Consider the following 15,570-nt stretch of genomic DNA (forward strand, 5'->3'; position numbering starts at 1 on the left):
CAGAAGCCAGGGGGCGTTGCAGTGACCCGCCCGTGAGCTCAGCCAGCTGTGCCTGAGTGACCGAGCCCCTGCCTGAGTGACCGAGCCCCAGGCCAAGAGGCCGGGGGCACCCCACCTCTGAAATGGCCCGAGCGAGCCCCAATAAGCGGCCGCCAAGGAGTGAGCCGGTGTGTACCTGGACGCCCACCCCCAGACACAAAGAACCACCAACGCACCGACACCTGAGGGAGTCCGCCACCGGCAGGGGAAGTGGTGGTGGGTGGAGATAGGCCCTCCAAGGTTTGGAGGCCTGAGATGTCCCCAGAGAGGTGGTGTCTGATACCCAACCTGACATATAGACACAGACATACAGGCACACACAGACACAAACATCCATTCCCACCCTCATGCTCTCATATGCACTCACTCCACACTCAACCGACGTGGAGACAGACATAAAGAGACGCTGTACACACGATCACACTCCCCCAAGTGTACTCTACCAACTGGGTCTAGGTACCCTTGCCCCTGGAGGGGGGAACCGCACCCAGACCCAGGTGGTGTTACCCTTTTCCCTGCGGTGGGGAGAGGCAGACCGCCCCGACTCCGCAGCAGCAGGGGGGCCCCACACCCCAGACCGCAGTCGGACGGCCAATTCCTCCTAGCCCCCCCGCTCCAGCAGGCCGCAGAGAACGGGGGTGAGAGAAGACTCCAAACCTCCCTCCACCCGCTCATTGTAGTGTTGATGCATGTGTGTTCTAAGGTGCAATTAAAACCCAGAAGGGCATGGAGCTACCTGCCAGAGAGCAGCACTTCCTGCTAACTTCTAACTCCATTAAATTTGATAAATCTTGTTTTCATGGATGGCTGGATGTTAAAATTAGTTGTTACACCTGGTAAAGCAGCAATGTTGACCATTTTATTGAAGATGAAAGAATTTAGACAGTTTAAACTCTCACTGATGCCGCAGTGTTCGTTTGTAACCAGAGTTTGTAACCAGATTACTCGACATGGCTCCTGACTACAGTAGCCGTAATGCTCCGACAATCCATCAAGCAGTGCGGCTTCATAGCTTACCAAAGTTGTAGTAAAACATTTTTGAGCACCGTGTAAATAAGCACAACCAGAATTCATACATAAGGTGCACCGGATTATAAGACGCACTGTCGATTTTTGAGAAAATTAAAGGATTTTAAGTGCGCCCTATAGCCTGAAAAATACTGTAAGCAAACAGTGACATTTTGTCATTATTTCTTAACACAAATTAAACCAAAATGCATCAGTTTGTTAAACATTATGTATACAATTACTGCTTCTAAAGAAATTGAGAAAGTAAGTAGCTGCCAAATGCTTTTATTCAAATGCATTTTGTATCACCAGCAAGTGTGAGCAGCTCAATAAACACAGAAGTTTGGGTTGTCTGATGATCTGGATCATTGCGGTGTTTCTTAACATAATCTAACAAGTAAAATATCAGAAGTTGTGTTTCTGAGTGGAAAACATTCAAGACTTTCCAGGAGCAGACCTCCCAGAAATGTTCTGAAAGAAAGGTCAGACTGTGCAATTTTTACTATTGGTGTGCGAATCAATATTGAAATATCCAATCCTCTGATACCAGTTATTTATGTTCTAGAAGAGATTCACTTATTAAAATATTGATATTTTAGTAATTTGTGGAAAATTGATAGTTTATCATTAACAGGAAAAAGAAACTATATCATTTGGATGTCTAACTTGCAAGAAACGACTTCCTCTTCCGACTTTCATAGACATATGTGTCGCAGTGCGTGCGCACTCACAATAATTGCTCAGCGTAAACAGAGTCATGTGTGGTACAAGATTTGTGAGTATGTCGTCATTCAAAGGTAAGTCAGCTCGAGTACTGCGAGTAAAATGCGTTTGATTTTCCCCCAAACATTCGAATTAGTGCAGCATAAATTCATTCATGAAGGGAAATTAAAGTGAGAACATGTGGAGGCTGTTAGATTGATAACATAGTGAGTTCAGTGCATTGATAGACATTGTCCTGAAGGATTTGGTTATTCTTTATGGTTAAAGAAATTCCAATGATTTATTCATATTTATTATAAATAATTCTAATTATACATCTTGCTTCCATGTTTGAGTCCTGTGTCACTAAAAATACATTTTATTATAGTTTTATACATTGATTAATGACCTGCAGAATCTCCTTGTCATATTAGGTGTCCATAATTTTCACTTAAAGTCAAACTTTTTGCTTTCTCCATCTTGAAAGTGATTACATCCTTGCATTACATACTTTAGGTTCATTTTCTGCAGGCGGGTTTCTGAAAGAGAACAGGCAGATTTATACTATAACATGCAGCGTTCTATAGATGGACACATAAAAAAAATGAAAAATTAGATGTATGTGCTAACTTTCTAAACACTTTGTTACATTTATGATAAAGTAGAGGGTGGGCCATTTATATGGATACACCGTAATAACACGGGAATGGTTGGTGATATTAAAGTCCTGTTTGTGGCACATTAGTATATGTGAGGGGGCAAACTCCTCAAGATGGGTGGTGACCATGGTGGCCATTTAGAAGTCGGCCATTTTGGATACAACTTTTGTTTTTTCAATAGGAAGAGGGCCATGTGACACATCAAACTAATTGGTAATGTCACAAGAAAAACAATATGAACATATTTCGAACTTACCGGAATGAAAATGTCTGGAGCACACCTACGGATATTTGGAGATGGAAGAGAACTGCATATCAGCTCATCTCACAGCTGCTATCCAGGCTAGACGCCTTCTTTTGGTAACATCCGATACATGAGCTGCCTCATGTTGCTTCCAGGTGGGGAAAGAATGACCCAGAAACATGGTGCCTCAAACAAAAATAGTGGCCACGCCCCCTCTCGTGACATCACGCTCCAAAGCCCTATAGTCTCCTCCTCCTACACTAAACCCCCCACAATGGAAAAATGTTATTCTCATTATATATGCTCCCCCTAGGCTTAATCTTTGAAAAATATAACATTTCTCATCACATGTATGCCGATGATATACAAATTTATTTTCAATTAGATGACGACGACATTGCTCCTTCATTGCACTGCTTCCTCGAGTGCATGAGAGAAGTCAGAGAATGGCTTTCAGACAATTCCCTTATCCTGAATGAAAAGAAAACGGAGATTGTGGTGCTTGGCAACCATATCCCTTGGGGCCTATCAGCTCATACCTTTGGTTCCTTCGCCACTTCTTTCTCTGACTCAGTTAGTGACCTAGGTTTCCTGCTGGATAGCTCTTTCAAATGTAATGAGAGATAATATAACTTGAAATAATTGAAATACAGACACAATTGAATACACAAACAAAAGGTATCAAGCTGTGTTGACTTTATCCCCAAAATTTGAATCTGTTCATCTGGTCATAGCGTCACTCATCCAAGTGACTTCTTTAGTCTCAGCTGACTGCAGGTTTCCCCAACCTTATGAACAGGACATTTCCACAATGACTGAAACCAGCACCACTGAGTGAAAAATGGGCTGTGAGGTCAGTTCCTTTATCATTAATATGCAAATTTTCATGGCCATTGATCAGTGGTCTTTGATTATACTATAGTGTGGATGGAGGAACCAGGAGTTACACAGAGTCAACATGAAAAACACACTAACTTCATTTTCTTTTCTTTCTTTCTTGAGGTGAAACGTCTTCAAGCAACTCAAAGAAGTCCAGACGCTTTTCTTTCCAAGCTCCTTAGACCACGATGACCTTCACAGACATATTTTCTTTCTTTTCCATTTCTAACACAGGTTTACAGGCCCGGAGCGAGGCTGCTCCAGAGGAGAAATCCTGAAATTATTTAAGAGACGGTGTGCTTAGCATTGTCTGTTTTCTTGTTCTGCTAATTAAGTTAAATTGATGCATGGCAAGGACCTTTAACACCAGAGAGTGTTACAGCAGAAACTCATCCCAAGGTGGAAACTCCAGATTGAGACTGGATGAGAAGTCTTCAAAAAACCAGTGAGAAGCAGGGACCATTCCAGTCACAGCTGACAACCCAGACAGAGGTTAAGGTGGAAGGTTGTGCCACTTGGGTTCCTAGCAGTTGTCACAAGAAGTTTTCAGAACCACAGTAATAATCCAAAGGTGGAAAGGATTCTTGTGTTGATGTTGAGGAAGACAACAAGGGTCTATGTACTTTGCCCTTTCAACCTAAAGCTGCGTTGGAGCAGAGTGAGGGGTGAAAGAGCGCCCTCCTCCAACGAGAGAGTGCCAAGCTCCAACTGAGTAACGTGCAGAGAGGGATCAGCGATGGAATGTGGATAACACCTGATTAAACAGTCAGGCTGGTCTTGCCTGAAAGGTTCAGTGTGTTTTTAAGTTCTGGTGGTCACTGGTGTGACTTTTCTAGTAATTTTACAAATGATATGCATTTACATGATTCTCCACACATCACAAATACAGGGAGTCCTGATCCTGATTAAAAGTGACCGACAAATTACTTGTGCACATTTTGTATGACAGCTAGACCGTTTCTCTAGTACGCCAGTTATCTTAGCCACAGTTTCTCATGAATGAACATCATGTTTCCATGTGTAATTTATTTTATTTTATGAATTTGTCACATGTTTTAGTAATATCACTCTTGGGTCATTTCAAGGCTCACATGTGGGGAAGCGTTCAGCTTTTACTCTATTGCACAAAGTCAGGAATCGTGAGAAAGTTGGTGACACCCAGAGGGGGAGAATTCAACAGGTGGTGAAGTCTTTTGTTAATCAGGTCTTTGAGGATGTGGAGAAGAGGCAAGGAGCAGTCTCTATGTGACACTGGAAGAGGAGACAAGGTTGTAAACTCTCTCTCTCTCTCTCTCTCTCTCTCGGATGGGACAAGGGTGAGAACAACAACTGTTTGACTGTATTTAAAGAGGGCTGTGCCATTCATCTTCAGGCTACGTCCACGCTAGCCCAGATAGATTTGAAAGCGGCGTTTTCATCTGAAAACACTCCACGTCCGCACTAGGGTTTTCAGTCGTTTTCACAGAGTTGCGGGTCCACATTGAAACGGCTGAAAATGTTTAAATTCCAGTACTGTGCATGTGTGAAACACAAGAAGATTCGACCTGCTTCATTTCTGTCTGCCACTTATTTACTTTCCAGCTCTTTAAACGTCGCGGCAAAATGTTGAGGAAAAGCACCGAGTTTTTTAAATGGACTAACAATGAGGTGGAGTTGTTGCTGCGAGTAACACAAAAGTACAAAGTTGCAAAAGCGAGTAAGAGTTAATTTGAAGAAAAGCTATCTGGAGCATGTACAGACTGATATTAGTCTTAATAGAGCAAACAAAACAACTGCTGTATAATGCCCTCCGCTATCTTAGTTTAATTGGTCAAATGACTGCATCACATGACTAACATGCATCATCGTTTTAGAAAGTCTCTGTTTTCGCTGTCCGCACATGATGCGAACACACCATTTTCAAATGTATGCGTTTTCGAGAGCGCAGCATTTTCCTTGAGTGAAAACGCTGTCTCAGTGTAGACGGGACGCCAAAACAGAGAGAAAACGATGTGTTTTCCAATGAAAACGCATTAGTGAGGACGTAGCCTTAGAGACTGCGTTTCAGTGCCCCACTGAATGTCCTCTCTCTCACCTGCTTGGGAATTAAAAGGTTTTGGCTACTGCTCATCGTGTCTGTGGACTGTTAATGAAATTTCCATGACATCATTCTGCAGTGACAAAGTGAGGTAAGTAACTCACAACAAAGGAGCAAAAACTGAACAAGTGTTTGTTTACATTGTTGAGTCAACATTGATTATAAAACCTTTGGTGCTCTTTGGCACTGATTCTCCTGTTTTTTCTAAAGTCTTATAATTATGATTATGTCGCCTCATTCAGTGTCAATGATGGTGATGATACAGGAGGATAAAGGTGAGCTCTAACACATCTGTTCAAATTCATACAGCGTTCACATCCCCTCACTGTAGGGGTCGAGTTATATTTTTCCCTAACACCAGAAAAAGTCGCCAGATTTGTCGCTAGTCGCTTTTTAGAAAAAAAGTCGCTAAGGGGGTCTGAAAACTTGCTAAAAATAGCTACAAAGTTGCTAAGTTGGCAACACTGGACTGACGTTTAGTCCGTTTACAGCATCCTGCCATACGATTGCATTTGCCCCTAACCATTGGGAACCCTCACATTAACTTTTATCGAGTGGAAAAAAGTCCTCCGTTAGTTTTCGTCCTCCAGCTTTACTGTTTATGTTATGCTAACATAGCTTTGTCGTGCTAGCGATCACATAGCACATCATTATATACCAGGTAGTCCAACTTCAGTAACCCTACAAACGTCACTGCTGTTTACTTTCCTGTCTTCGTTTATGTTGGAAGTGATAGCAGAGCTGTACGTTTTAATTTGTTTCATAAATCTCTCAGTCAGAACATGGTGTAATATATTTAGATGGAAGTCTAAATATAAATTCTGTTTTCATGGATGCCCGGATGTTAAACTTAATTGTTATACCTGGTAGAGCAGCCACACTGATCATTTTATTAAAGATGAAAGAATTTTCAGTTTTTAACTCTCAGTAATATTGCAGTGATCATTTGACTTAAGGACCTGCAGCGGAGTTTGGGCCCAGACATGGCTAACAACGTCAGACTTAAAGAACGGATACACAACATGAGGCGAGAGAAGGAGAAAAAAGCTCCACCCAGACTGAGGTCCTGATGGGTGAACAGTTTGAGGACAGAAAAAAATCCACCTCAGCACAAAAGCACATGAATCTTAATACACCATAGAAGCACATGACAAGAAACAGGCATGAGTAAGGGGTGAGAGTAAGTCGGTGTAGACAGCACATCCGGTCCTCCAGCATGGGCTGGAACTAGACCCGCCGTTCGACCTCAGCCTTGGAGATAAGCGTTCAAAGGTGTTTGGAATCCAGGATGGGGGACACAGGATGGGAACGAAGAGTCTACAGAGTCTGTCATCAGAAACAGAGTTTTTTGTTGGTCAGTTCCAGCCTTGAGACCAAAGCTGGCGCCGATATGGTAGCCACATGAAATGATGGTGGTTTCCTTTAGTGCGAACAACTGCATGTCAATTTTACAGTCAATCTAAATGTCCATCAATCTCCCGTTGGAGATTTTGCGCTCAAAAACCATTTGTTAACAGTCTATAAATTCTACAGAGTTCATGTGTGTCACAAGCTAAATATGCTGTGAAAAACTTTTTTTAAACAAGTCCTGCTGGAGTCAGTCAGATGATTTCCATAGAGAGGCACTTTGCATCAGCAGCACCATGCCCCAGTGCTCTGGGAGAGTTTATAGTCCTGAGAGTTGAACACTGGATGACTGACAGCTGTCCTTCATCACAACAGAAGCCACAGAAATCCTCCTCATCAAAAACATGACTTTGATCTGCATCCTCATCTGGACTCTCCTCTGCTGCTGCTTCACAGGTAAAGTCCAGAGAATCAAACTCCTCTCCTCTATCAACATCTGTCCCTCTGAAATGAAGCCCACAAAACCATGAAGCTGCTTTATGTTTTTGTCTCTGTGTCCTCAGAGTCCAGAGGACAATATACAGTGACTCAGCCTGGAGCAGTGAGCTCTGCTGTGGGAGGATCTGTGAGCATCAACTGTACGACCAGTCAAGATGTTACTGGCAATTTTTTAGCCTGGTACCAACAGAAAGATGGAGGAGTTCCTAAACTGCTCATTTATGATGCTGACACTCTAGAATCAGGGATTCCAGATCGTTTTACAGGCAGTGGATCAAACTCTGATTTCATTTTGACAATCAGTGGAGTCCAGGCTGAAGATGCAGCAGTTTATTACTGTCAGAGTTATCACTGGCTGAACAGTCAAGCTGTGTTCACACAGTGAAAAACAGTCGTACAAAAACCTCCCTCAGTCAGACTGAACAGAAACTGAACTGACTGCTGCAGCTGGAAGATACTGCAGAGACTGATACAGTTCACTGAGGACACACACACACACACACACACACACACACACACACACACACACACACACACACACACACAGTCTAACCCTGAATGTTTATGTGGGTTTGACTCAAAACATCAGACTTGTGTCCATCCTGACGAGCTCGCACAGAAGAACATGTGAAACACAAAACAGTTGATACTGTGAGTCAGATCTGTGATGAAGAAACTCTCCTGTAAATATTCAAACTGGGAAGTAGTTATTAAATGAGAATATTTTAGTAAACTGCAGTACTGATATATGTATGTATGTAGATTGCTCAGCTACATTCTTGGTCACAGAAATATTTCACATGATTTGATCTGAAGATTAAAAGTTTAGTTCATCAAGTCTTTAACTTCATCTTTGTGACATAAATTATTCTGACATTTACACTTTTTAACCTGCACTGATGTTCTGAAAGAGACATTTTTAGTGTCTCCTATGTTGATAAAGAAAGTTTAGTTTTTCTTTGGGTTATTTTATCAATTCTGACTTTGAAGAAAACCAGGACGGGTCTCATCACGGGTCACATGCAGGTTACAATAATATGTCACCATGTTTTCTACTTCTTCTACACCCAACAGCAAAGATCATCACAAAGTCCAACATGATGGAAAATAATGCAACTGCAACAGACTTTAAAACTATTTATAACAGGGAGCAGCTGTTGGCTGTGATTCTATTTTTAACTTATTGCTTTTTCTTTTCTTTAGTTGTTTTCATTTTTTTACATTTACACTCTGATGTGATACAGCACATGTGATTCTCTCAGTCAAAGTTACTGAAGCAGAGATTTTCAGTGTATGGAAGCATCACTGCTGAAGCTGAAGGATGATTATCAGACAGAAGAGCAGCTGAATGGAAACACATGAAAACCACTATTTGAAGACCTCAGTTTTTATTTGAAGTATTAAAACCATCAACAGTGCCACAAGCATGAAAACATGAAAACTATCAAAGCAATACAGACACAGAGGGAGCAGACTGAGAGAAGCTGCAGACTAAAGCCAGTATCAGAGTCCCAGTGAGTCAGCTCAGGACTGGGAACACTGGTCTGTCATCAGAGTCTCTGAGAGTGGAGTGTGGGAGCCCTGGGTGGCCTCACAGGTCACAGAGCCCACCTTCTCCCACTGGTCTGCAGGGAGCCTCAGGGTGCTGCTCCAGCTGTAGTGGCCGTCATTCTGCAGCGCCCCGGGGCTCCTGCTCTCCTCTCCACTGCTGCTTCTTCCGTCCACCTTCCAGGACAGCCTCCAGTCTGAGGGGAAGCCCTTGTTGGCCACACACATGACTGTAGCCTTCCCCTGCTGCAGCTCCTCACTAGAGGGCGCCAGCACGGTCAGGGAGGGGGGGACTCGGCCCACTGCAGAGAGAGAGAGAGATGTTAGAGAAAGTGGGAGTTTGGGTGAAACTGCTCTCCAGATGTTTCACTTCCCTCTCTGAGCTTGGTAACCATGGTAACAGACAGGCTTCACTGCTGAACCATGGTAACAGACGAGTTTCAGTACCAAAGATAAAAATATTAAAGCGTTTCTTTGACTTCTGATGGTCTCGTCTGTAATCTGTGAACTATTACTTAGTTTTATAATTAGAATTAAAATAATCAGTGAATTAATTTGTCAAAATGTTATCAAAACTCAAGATTTCAACATTTTATATATTAAACAGGAAAAAACAAACTTATTTTTTCTGTATTTGGGATCAATAAAAATAAATTAATGACACATTATATCTCATAAACTGAGCCCACCTCGGTCAGCATAGGTAACCATATTGCAGTGTAGTCATTTTAAATACAAAATATTTGCAGTTACTTCAGCAAAAGGTTAAAACATGGAATCAAAAATGTGCCATCAATGAACTGTTTCTGAAGATTCTAAAATTCTATTAAAAAAGTTTAAAAATTTGAGTTTCAGTGAAACAAAATGCTCAAGAAGATTTTATTGTGAAAGCATAATTACATAATAAATACATAATTATTAATTTATCTCGTAACTGCATAATTATGAGATAAATGAAGCATTTATATAAGATTATAAAATCAACATTAGAAATATATAATTTAGCTCATAAATGAGTGAAATGTACTTACAGTTAACCTCCAGTCTGGTTCCTCCACCAAAAGTCCACCACAGTGATACAAACTCATTGAGGCGCCGTACAAAAACCTCTGACTGTAGAGAGACACGGCTCTCTGACTCTGAAACAAACAAACTCAACAAAATCATTCACTGTTTGCATAATTTTATAAAAATAAAAACGGAAACAAGAAATTGTGTAACAATTTTCCAAAATCATTATTTATAAAATATAATTTGAGGCAAATAGTTCAAATTTCTATGAAGTGAATTATTTCATATAATGTTTCACATTTAACTAAAGATTTTAATAAAATTTTGATTTATAACTTTGGCCTACATTTCGAAAGATGTTTTGCAAAATTACTGCATTTGGACAACAAGAAAGAAATATTTATTCTTTTCTAATGAAATTATTTTGAGATCTTAAGGAACATTTCTCCTCTAAAATCAGGTCAGATTTAAACAAATCAGCTTTCACCTTCTTAATTATGCTCCACAAAACATTCTTTCTCAATATTATCATGAAATGATTGATTTATTGATAAACAGCATCATCACATTGATCCAAGTCTGTGCTGGTGTCGTTCATTTCCATAGAGAGGCACTTTGCATCAGCAGCACCATGCTCCAGTGCTCTGGGAGAGTTTATAGTCCTGAGAGTTGAACACTGGATGACTGACAGCTGTCCTTCATCACAACAGAAGCCACAGAAATCCTCCTCATCAAAAACATGACTTTGATCTGCGTCCTCATCTGGACTCTCCTCTGCTGCTGCTTCACAGGTAAAGTCCAGAGAATCAAACTCCTCTCCTCTATCAACATCTGTCCCTCTGAAATGAAGCCCACAAAACCATGAAGCTGCTTTATGTTTTTGTCTCTGTGTCCTCAGAGTCCAGAGGACAGATCACAGTGACTCAGCCTGGAGCAGTGAGCTCTGCTGTGGGAGCAACTGTGAACATGGATTGTAAAATCAGTCATACTGTCATTAATTCTGACTCTGTTGAATGGTATCAACATAAACAAGGGGAACCTCCTAAACTACTCATTTACTGGTCAAACCTGCGAGCATCAAGTACTTCAAGTCGTTTTACAGGCAGTGGATCAGACAAAGACTTCACTCTGACCATCAGTGGAGTCCAGGCTGAAGATGCAGCAGTTTATTACTGTAAGGGCAGACACAACATTAACAGTCAGTATGTGTTCACACAGTGAAAAACAGTCGTACAAAAACCTCCCTTCATAGACACGGTTCTCTGACTCTGAAGCAAACAAGCTCACCAAAATGAGCTACTGTTCTTATATTACTGCCAGATTAACTGTGAAATACACTTATATAACTAGAACAAACTTTTAAAAAGGTCTTCTAAGCTGATCTATCTAAAAAAAGAAACTATTGACAAAAATTTTTTTTTTAGGAAAGCAAAGTCGGGGTGGGGGTTTATTGAACCTATCAACAGCAACAAAAAGAGTTAGTTACGTGCTAACAGTTGCTAACAGTTCAGATGTTCATTATCCTCTCACTGAGTTAAGATTAACCTAAAACATGCTAACTATTTATTTCTTCTAAATCCTGCTGAGAAAATATCATTGTCACGTGTATATTGGAATAGTTTTAACAACTACATTACTCCTTATTAGTAAGATAATAATGCCTAATTAGCTTCCATAAGCGAACAAACTTTCAGAAAAATTGGGTAACATTACCATAAAGTTAACTCTACTGGTTTATTTGGAGGCAGGCCAGGCCGTGGGGCAAGACTAAGAGTCAGAGGTGAATCATTGGGACAGAGGGGGGCTGAAAACTTTGGAGAAAAAAACCTTTATGAAAATGTAACAAATATAAACCTTTTTTTAAGTTCTACATTTTCTATTTCCAGTGAGACAAAGATTTTAGTCTGAAGACAGAATCAATAAACACACCGTCTCAATTTAAAAACAAATTCACTGTTTGTCCATTTTGTTGGCCAACATTAAGACTAATTTAAAGAACACAATTTTAAAAACACATAATCATTGAAGCTTTGCGAGTGGTTATTTGCAGGTGGAAATATTTACATAAAGCTGGAACTACAGTTACTTCCATAAATATTTGGACAACCTTGATCTAATTTTGGTTCTTTATATTACCACAATGCATTTTAATTTTAGTAATCTTAAACACTTGTTTTGTCAAATCTTACTTACAATTACACAAGAAATTAGCAGAAAATTAACTCTCTGACTTCTCCAAAAAATTATGTCTTTTCCATTATTGCTGTTGTCTCAGGTTGGTGTCACGATGACGCCTCCTGTTGTTAAATGTGTTGTACTGTTACTACTTCTGCTATGTAAATGCAATTTAGATTATGACAGGTTAGTGCTGAACACTGAGGCGACAGCTATTTCAACATCAGTGTAGTAGGTCTCACAATGTTACAGAGCAGGGAAGGAAAACTGAGAATTTCACATCTCTTTACAATAAATGAATCAGCGCTAAAGATTTTAATCAGTCACCTCACTTCCAGTGTTTCATTGTGACTTATTTCCTTTTATTTCAACCCTCAAGTCTGGGATTTCAGTTCATTTTAATGATAGAAAATCTGGCAAAATCCGGTCTGGATGGACCTGGGCCCCCTTTCCCTGGCGGGTCGCGGAGTATGGGGGTGCCTACTGGGGTCAGCGGGGGAGCTGGGGGGTCACTTGCCCCTCCCTTCCTTCCCTCCTCATCTCCAGCTGCCTCCCTCTTCCCGCTCCACCACAACCACCCACACATGCAGGGCCTTGGAGTAGGGGTATGTCACCAGGATGCAGAGGAGGCTAACCCCCCCCCCCCCCACACACGTAGACATTGAGGGCTAGCAGGAGGGACCATGCGCTTACCTGCTGCTCTCTGGCAGGTAGCTCCATGCCCTCCTGGGTTTTAAATGCACCTTAGAACACACATGCATCAACACTACAATGAGCGGGTGGAGGGAGGTTTGGAGTCTTCTCTCACCCCCGTTCTCTGCGGCCTGCTGGAGCGGGGGGGCTAGGAGGAGTTGGCCGTCAGACTGCGGTCTGGAGTGTGGGGCCTCCCTGCTGCTGCGGAGTCGGGGCGGTCTGCCTCTCCCCACCGCAGGGAAAAGGGTAACACCACCTGGGACTGGGTGCAGTTCCCCCCTCCAGGGGCAAGGGTACCTAGACCCGGTTTGTAGAGTACGCTTGGGGAGTGTGATCGTGTGTACAGCGTCTCTTTATGTCTGTCTCCACGTTGGTTGAGTGTGGAGTAAGTGCATATGAGAGCATGAGGGTGGGAATGGATGTTTGTGTCTGTGTGTGCCTGTATGTCTGTGTCTATATGTCAGGTTGGGTATCAGACGCCACCTCTCTGGGGACATCTCAAACCCTCCAAGGTTTGGAGGCCTATCTCCCCCTACCACCACTTCCCCTGCCAGTGGCGGACTCCCTCAGACATCAGTGCGTTGGTGGTTCTTTGTGTCTGGGGATGGGCATCCGGGTACACACCGGCTCACTCCTTGGCGGCCGCTTATCGGGGCCTGGAGCCTGGGGCTCGCTCGGGCCACTTCGGAGGTGACTTCATCAGAAAGCCATAATGAGACCAGAGGAGCTCCTAAACACCCTGGAAGATTTAACAGATGATGAGTTTGAAGGCTTTAAGTGGCACCTGCAGCAGGGAGAAGTCCTTGCCAGTCGACCAACTATCAAAAAGAGCCGACTGCAGACGGCAAAAAGACGGGACACCGTGGACCTGATGGTGCACACCTACACTCTTCCTGGAGCTGTGGAGGTGACCAGGAAGGTTTTAGAAAGAATCTGCAGGAATGATCTGCTGCAGAGTTTGTCTGCCAGCTCAGAGCAACAAGCTGCCGTACCAGGAGAGGTTCCCTGTGACGTCTGCACTGGAAGCAAACTGAAGGCCCTGAAGTCCTGCATGGTGTGTCTGACCTCCTATTGTGAGGCGCACCTGGAGCCTCATCTGACAGCTTCACGTCTGAGAAGACATCATCTGGTAGAGCCCTTGGAGAACCTGGAAGGCAGGATGTGTATGAAGCACGATAAACCTCTGGAGCTGTTCTGTAAGACTGACAAGACATGTGTCTGCACGCTCTGCTCTGTTTTCAAACACAAAACTCATGAGTTTGTTCCTCTGAGAGAAGAAGCTCATGAAGGAGATCGAAGGCAAACAGAAGACAACAGAGAAACAGGCTGAAGGTTTCATCAAGGACCTGGAACAAGAAATCTCTGAGCTGAAGAAGACAAGCTCTCAGATGGAGCAGCTCTCACACTCTGAAGACCACCTACACGTCCTCCAAAGCTTCTCATCCCTGAAAACTGTTCTACCCACGAAGGACTGGACAGAGATCAGAGTTCATCCACCTTCATATGAGGGAACTGTGGTTAGAGCTGTGGCTCAGCTGGAGGAGAAACTCAGGAAATGCATGAAGAAGAAGCTGCTTGAGGCTGAGCTGGAGAGGGTCCAGCAGTATGCAGTGGATGTGACTCTTGATCCTGATACAGCAAGTTCGAGACTCATCCTATCTGCTGATGGAAAACAGGTGCATTGTGGTGATGTGAGGAAGAATCTTCCAGACACCCCACAGAGATTCTCTCCATGTCCTAATGTTTTAGGAAAGCAGAGTTTATCATCAGGCAGATTTTATTTCGAGGTTCAGGTTAAAGGAAAGACTGCCTGGGATTTAGGAGTGGCCAGCGAGTTGGTCAACAGGAAGGGAAAAGTCACGCTGACTCCTCAGGATGGTTTCTGGAGTTTAGGCTTGAGGAATAGAAATGAGTACAGAGCTTTTGCTAGCCCTTCAGTCCGTCTCTGTCTTCAGTCTGGTCCTGAGAAGGTGGGGGTGTTTGTGGATTATGAGGAGGGTCTGGTCTCTTTTTATGATGTGGATACTGCAGCTCTTATCTACTCCTTTACTGGCTGTTCCTTCATTCAGAAACTCCACCCATACTTCAGTCCCTGTCTCAATGATGGTGGTGAAAACTCAGCTCCTCTAATCAACTGTCCTGTCAATCAAATCGAGTCAATCAACAGATTTTATTTGATGATCTGATTGATTTTTATTGAAGGGAACCAATGAACATGTTTAGTGTAAATACTCTACAGTTTCCATGTTTTCTATAGAATCTGAATATTGTGGCCTCTGATTTATGCTTTTGTTTGACTCTCATGGAATTTGAAGCAAACAGAAGCAAAAAAATGAATCAGGAAATTTTCCCACTAAGTGATTATAAAATATCAGAGAATGAATCTCAGAAAGCTTCATTTAAGAATAAATGAACAGTGACCTTGTAACTGTTAACAAAATGAAACATTACACTTTTTGGTCTTTTGAAATTGATGTTTGAGACTGGCCTGTTTCAAACACTGAAAGTCAGATATCTTTACACTGTGTGTTGATTTGTTACTGTTTAATATTTTCTTAACCTCTTGTAAAGAAAAGATAACTGTTGTATGTAAATAATAGTGAAAAATACGGTGCAAAACTGCTGCTTATTTATGACACAGTCTCCATCACGATAACAACAAATCTTTCTTCTGTGAGTAAACAGCGCCA

The 15,570-nt window shown here is 42.3% G+C and overlaps 2 pseudogenes across 1 annotated transcript; one reads left to right on the forward strand and one right to left on the reverse strand.

Moving 5' to 3' along the window:
* Positions 1–8,824: 8,824 nt before the first annotated feature.
* On the reverse strand, positions 8,825–10,092 carry LOC101483854 (Ig kappa-b4 chain C region pseudogene; annotated as a pseudogene). The gene is made up of 2 exons (XR_013095222.1): positions 10,033–10,092; positions 8,825–9,303 (listed from the first exon to the last, which is right to left on the reverse strand). The product of XR_013095222.1 is annotated as an Ig kappa-b4 chain C region pseudogene (transcript).
* A 3,496-nt stretch (positions 10,093–13,588) lies between these two features.
* LOC143414615 (E3 ubiquitin-protein ligase TRIM21-like) lies at positions 13,589–15,484 on the forward strand (annotated as a pseudogene).
* The last annotated feature ends 86 nt before the right edge of the window (positions 15,485–15,570 follow it).

Source organism: Maylandia zebra, linkage group LG22, assembly GCF_041146795.1.
Source record: "Maylandia zebra isolate NMK-2024a linkage group LG22, Mzebra_GT3a, whole genome shotgun sequence".
Lineage (NCBI taxonomy): Eukaryota > Metazoa > Chordata > Actinopteri > Cichliformes > Cichlidae > Maylandia > Maylandia zebra.